At 54.9% G+C, this 6,568-nt stretch overlaps 1 pseudogene; it reads right to left on the reverse strand.

The window, feature by feature from the left end:
* Positions 1–297: 297 nt before the first annotated feature.
* On the reverse strand, positions 298–1,551 carry LOC145544402 (ATP-sensitive inward rectifier potassium channel 12-like; annotated as a pseudogene).
* Positions 1,552–6,568: the final 5,017 nt, after the last annotated feature.

Genomic DNA, 6,568 nt, shown 5'->3' on the forward strand with positions numbered 1-6,568 from the left:
GGTCAGCCATCTATGGACAGGCTGCAGCTCCCACCTCAGACAGAAACCCCTGGCTTCTGCAGCCCAGTGCCCAGAGGCCACCTCCCCACCCCTGGGCCTGCCCCAGCCCCAGAGGCCATGCAAGCCACCCACTCTCCCGCTGACATTCCCAGCCGTTGTAAAGACACATAAAACATCTAATAAGCTACAGAGTTTGCAACCAGGACCAAGCTCATCCTTCTCAGACCCAGAGCCCTCAAGGGGCTCAGGCCTCTCCTTGGAGGGGTGGATGCTGCACCTTGGCCGACCGATAGCAGCTCAGATTTCAGGCTCTTCTCTGTAAGGCCTCTGCTCAAGGGCTGTGCCAGCCTGTGGCCTGTCAAAGTCGCACATGGCCTGGGGTCTGAAGCTGTCTTGCTCTCCGCCCACCTCGTCCTCCTCTTTGTGGCTCAGGAAGGCCAGCTCATTCTCGTAGCAGAAGGAGTTGGTGCTTGGCAGCAGGATCTTGCTCTCCACCAGGTCCTTGGCACTGGCGTGGATGGCACCTCAGACATCTTTTGGAAATGCGAGTAGTCAATCTTGTACTGGTGCTTCTCTTCGAAGAGGATGAGCTCAAAGCGGTGGCCCCACAGGATCTCATTGGCCAGGTAGGAGCTGTGGGCCTGCATGGCCATGGCCGTGGCCTCCACCATGCCCTCCAGGATGACTACGATCTCAGAGTCATCCATCTCCAGGTCCTGCCAGCTGATGCCAAACAGTAGGGCTGGCCTCGTGGACCTTGTGCAGGTTGGTAATGGGAGACACGAGCAAGATGCGGTTCAGGCCCTCGTCAAATGAGACATCAGTGCCGATCTGGTCCAGTGGGATGTACTCTCCCTCCTCCGTGACCCGGGGCTTGATGGGCTGGGTCCGCACGTGGAACTCTGCATGTGACTCTTGCCTAGGTGCCCACGAGCCATGTGAGGCAGAGCTTGCCATCGTGCAGTGCCGCCACTGCATTGTTGCTAAATAACAGCATCTGGGTGTGCTTCTTGGGGGGCACCATCTTGGCCATGATGGTGCCAATCCTGAAGGAGTCAGTGATGTAGCCCACAATGGATGGCGCCACCACCATGAACACTGCCACCTCGGGCACTCATTGAGGCCCGTAGCCAATGGTGGTCTGTGTCTCGATGGAGAAGAGGAAGGCCGCCATGAGGCCATGCACCTACAGCAATCATGGTGAGCGGCCGTGGGCCTCAGCAGGCTCCACGTCCCCATGGGCGACAGCAGTGATGTAGAAGATGACACCAAACAACAACCAGGAGGCAAGGAAGGCCAGTGAGAAGATGAGCAGCATGTAGCGCCAGCGGATATCCACACACATGGTGAACATGCGCACCAGGTAGCGGACATGTTGGCGAACTCGATGTTGCACTGGCCATTCTTCTTGATGAAGTGATTCCGGCACCCGTACCGCATGTGCACCTTGCTGTTGCTGAAGCCGTTGGCGCCCAACAAAGTGACCAGGTGCAGCCTGTCCTCCTCTTTAGACATGATGCTGTAGGGCTTTGCACAGCCGGGCACAGTCATCCAGGAGGTGGGGGCAGCAGGACCCCACTCAACCCCAGACTGGCTCAGGGCTGGGCAACTCCTGCAACGGAGAGGACTGGCGGGGCTGACGATGGTGCTGGTGCAGTAGCCTGCCCCGCGCTCCCCCCATGCCTCCAACCCTGGCCCAGCCCTGGTTGTGGAGACCCAGACTCACCCACAATCAGCTCCTGGTCCTCCCTCCCACCTTAGCCAGCTCCTCACCTGCCTCCATCCTCCCAGCTGCTCCAGAGGAGAACCCTGGGTTCTTCCTCAGTCCCCCTTTCTCCTACCAAGGGCTCTGCTTTCAAATATATTCAGGATCCAGGATCCAGCTCCCTCTTCTACCGTCCCAGCCAGAGTCCTTGAAATCACCCATGAAGACCAGCATGAAAGACACCATACTGGACTTTCTGCTCCCAACCTGGTGCCAGTGCCCACAGCAGCCACAGGAGTCAGTCCATCTTGTCTCCAGCCTTGCCCTTGCTCGCTCCTGGGCCCACCTGGACATCCTCCTCTCATCCATGGCTTTGATGGGTTGGGGGCATCTCCAGGGCCTCCTTGCAAATGAGAACACTGTGCACACACACCCCCAACCCCCACCCAGAGCCCCACTCGAATCCCACACATCCCCCTCTGACCTCATATTACGAGTGACCACAGAAACAGCTTCCTCGGGATTGCACAAGCCGCCCCAGCATGAGACCACCAGCTCCCTGAGCACAGGGGTTTGCTGTGGGTTCACGGCAGTCTCACTCTTGGGGCCTGGACCTGAGTCTGGTGGACACCCAAAGCTGGGGCCACCACCCTCCTGACACTCACATTCTCCCCCAGGTGCCTATTCTCACTGCCCATATGCTAGGCCTGTGGCGGCCCCATGACCAGAGGTGGCCAGAAGGGGGCCCATGGTCAGCCTCTGGGGGCCAGTGACTGCTGAGCTCAGCCTGGGGGCCTCCGCCACCCCTGCCTTCCTCAGTTCTAAATGAGAGCATGTGGGGAGCACTCAGAAGAGTCCTTGTCCTCCGCCCAGCCAGCACAGCACCTGGCTAGCACACACACTCGCACACTGGGCGCTTCCAGGCCATACCCCATGGCACTGTTCCCGTGGCCAGAAAAACCCCGTTCTCACTGCTGGGGGCAAGCATCCAGGCCGCAGACGTGCAAGCAGCCACCCCTCCTTGGGGCCCTCCTGGCTCGGGCATGGCATCTGTAGACATGAGACCCCAACTCCACTTGGCCGCATGGGTGAGCATTGAGGCCATGTGGCTGTCCGTGTAGGATAGCAAGCTGGAAAAACGAGGCAGAGCAATGATAGACACCATGCCCACTTCGCCAACCCCAAACAAGTCGTATCACGAGTCAGAGCCAGACGAGCCTGGAAGCACTTGAGTGTACTCAGACGCTGAGGCTCCAGAGAAGGTTCCAGGACAGCTGGACCAGGAGAAAGTGAATGGAGGTGACAGCCAGGAGGTGGCAGAGCTGGGATCAGCCCTGGTCTGAGGGACAGGGTACAACCAGAGCCGCACAGAGGGCAAACACCTGGGAGAAGGAGATGGTGGAGCCCACTTGGCCAGCCAGGCTGCAGACCCCTCCCAGGGTCCATCTGGTTGCCAGTGTCACTGGATCCCCAGGTCTGGCAGGTACATAATGCTCCCAGCTCATCCGTCCACAGGGATAGCAGGCCAGCAAACAATTCTGGGTCATCCCTCAGCAGTCCAAGGAGGTAGCTACTGTGGCTATTTCTACTCTCTGGATGGAGTTTCAGAGAGGTCAAGTGACTTCCCCAAAATCACATAACCACTAAGCAAGAGAGCTGAACTCAGAACTACTTCTGTCTAACACAAGGTCTCCCACTGTGGGGACCCCAGTCTCTGCGGTGGCCTCTCCTCACACAGCAATTCTCCCCTACAGCTGTTCCAGCTGACCACCTCACCCTGGGTCTGAGGAGCTGAGGCCTGAGGCTATAATGGTGGATGCTGCTTCTGCCTGGGCCAGGAGGCAAGGAGCCGGCAGTGGGGGTGCCCCAGGGACTGTTCCTGGAAGACAGCCCAGCCCAAGATTCCTGGGCCTTCCAAGTAGAGGTGACCAGGGTGGGGCACTCAGATGTTGGCAGCATGCCACCGGATTGAGGGGGGCACGTCTGTGTGGCCAGGAGGACTTGCGGGATGTCCAGTGGGTCATGGCTGCTCTGGGTGAGGCTCTGAGTATCTTGAGGCCTGCAATGGGGACAGAATTGAAAGAATCAAAGGCCAGGAGAGCCCAGACTGGCATGACTGTTCCCAGCAGCTGGGCAGCCTCACACTTGGCCAACTGCCAGGCAGGTGGCAGGTGTCATGGTGACCACTGGCATCTCTGCCTGGGCTGGGTGCCTATGCCCCACTCAGACCTCTTCTACTGATGTTCCTCCTAAAACCATAGAGAAAATCAACAGGTCACATTCACAGCCACTCCCGCACTTCTCAGGGCTGGAAACTGGTACTTAGAGCAAAGTCATCTGGGCAAAGGCCCCTGGAAGCCAAGGAGCAGAGACACAGCGGACAGCTGTGTGTGCATGCATGTGCATGCGTGAAGTGTCAGGGGTGTGGGGAGTCCTCGTAGGCACTTGGTGAACACACCACCACAAAGGAAGGCTGAGAAGAGGACCCACAGTAGGAGCCCCAGCACCACAAACCTGCCAAATGTCCAGGGACCCTCCATACACCCAAGGCAAGGTTGCAGGGCTCTGTGGTCCTTAAGAACTCAGTTTAAGAAATGTAGGGAGGGCAGCGGTCCTAAGACGGTGGAGGAATAGGACGGGGAGTCCACTCTCTCCCCCACAAATACATCAAAAGTACATTTGAACGCTGAGCAAACTTCACAAAACAACTTCTGAATGCTGGCAGAGGATATCAGGCACCCAGAAAAGCAGCTCGTTGTCTTTTAAAGGAGGTAGGACAAAATATAAATGATAAAAGGAGAGACAAAAGAGTTAGGGACAGAGACCCGTCCCAGGGAGGGAGTCGTAAAAGAGGAGAAGTTTCCAACCACCAGGAAACCCTCTCACTGGTGGGTTTGGGTGAAGTTTTCGAATATTGGAGGGCAATGTAACCGGGAGGAAAAATAAATAAATAAAACCCACAGATTACGTGCCTAAAGGAAAACTCCCAGCAGAGAAGTATCCCAGACACTCGCATCTGCCACCAGCAAGTGGGGGCTGAACAGAGAGGAGCGGGCGGCATTGCTTAGGGAAAGAACTGGGCCAGAATGCCCTGAGGGCAATCTGAGGGAGCTAACATGAGATAGCAACCTAAACTGTGGGATAGCCAGAGAGAGAGAGAAAACTAACCCATGAAAAGCCCAAACCTAAGGCCCTGCTGGCCCGCTCACAGAACAAAGGACTGAGCAATATCTGAGAGGAACTAGCCGGCTGTGGACCAGCCCATCCACCACTAGACGCAACGGGCAGGCGGGGCCAGCCACAGCCAGAAAGGGGAAAACTCGGCCCCAGAAAGAGCACCCCCTACCAAACTGCAAACAGGCTTCCAGTTTCTAAGCAAAGACTTCCTGAGATTCCGGATGGTTGACATCCGCCGGGAGTGTTGCAGCCAGAGATCAGCTCCCCAGAAGAGACACAAGGCACACCAGAGTCAGGTCCGCCCGGAAACCGAGGCTGGGACCGGGGAGGTGATAAGTCACACTGCACCTGAAGAGAGTGCGTTCACCAAACACCTGGCTGCCTGAGCAGCTCCGACCGGGGAACGGCACAAACCGTGGGCCCCACCAAGTCTGCACCTTTGTGGAGTACCCGAGAACCTGAACCTGAGCGGCTTAGACCTGGGAAGTGCACACAACTCAACGCCCGCTCCCTGGCAGAGAAACCTGAAGCCTGAGCAGGGTAGACTGGGAAAGCACACACGCTGTGAGCAGGGGCAAACCCAGTGTGGCTGAGACACTGCGAGTTCTCCACACACATGCCAGTGATATTGGTTTGCAGGGTTCCTCCCTCCCCACAGCACGACTGAACAAGTGAACCTAAAGAGACCACTTCCACCCCCTTGTGTCAGGGTGGAAATTAGACACTGAAGAGACCTGCAAAGAGAAGCCAAATGAAAAGAGGGAACCACTTTGGAAGTGACAGGTGCAACAGATTAAAATCCCTGTAGTTAACACCGACTACATTGGAAGGGGCCTATAGATCTTGGAAAGTATAATCAGGAACAAGGAACTATCTGAAAATGAACCGGGCCCACACTGCCCACAACAGCTCCAGAGAAAGTCCTAGATATATTTTCACCATTATCATTTTTTAAATTTTTTTTCTTTTTTTAAGTCCTCTATTACTCCTTTAATTTTCATTTTTATAACCCATTATTACCTTGCAAAAGAAAAAAAAAGATGCTCTTTTAAGGCAAACTCCATATATATTTCTTATACTTTTTGTGATTTTTTTTAATATTGTATTTTTTAAGAGTCTAACCTCTACTCTAGATTTTTAATCTTTGTTTTATAGTATTTGATATCAATTTCATACATTTAAGAATCCAATCTTCAGTATCCATTTTTACTCAGGAGTGTGATTACTGGCTTGATTACTCTCTCTCCCTTTGAGTTTCTTTCTTCTCCTCCAGGGCACCTCTATCTCCCCCCTCCTCCTTCTCTTCTCAACCCAATTCTGTGGATCTCTGTGGGTGTTCTGGGCAGTGGAGAACACTTAGGGAACAGAGTACTGCCCAGATCTTCCTCTCTCCTCTTGATTCCCCCCTTTCTCCTCCTGCTCACCTCTATCTCCTCCCTCCCTCTTCTCTTCTCTATGTAACTCCATGAACCTCTCTGAGGGTTCCAGACTGTGGAGAGCACATAGGGAATTGTTTACTGACTAGATTGCTCTCTCCCCGTTTGAGTCGCCATCTTCTCCTCCTGGTCACCTCTATCTCCCTCCTCCCTCTTCTCTTCTCCATGTAACTCGGTGAACCTCTCTGAGGTTCTCCTCACTGTGGAGAATCTTTTCACCATTAACCTAGAAGTTTTATTATCAGTGCTG

This window comes from Giraffa tippelskirchi, chromosome 4, assembly GCF_054371585.1.
Source record: "Giraffa tippelskirchi isolate mGirTip1 chromosome 4, T2T-mGirTip1v1.2.pri, whole genome shotgun sequence".
Taxonomy (NCBI): domain Eukaryota; kingdom Metazoa; phylum Chordata; class Mammalia; order Artiodactyla; family Giraffidae; genus Giraffa; species Giraffa tippelskirchi.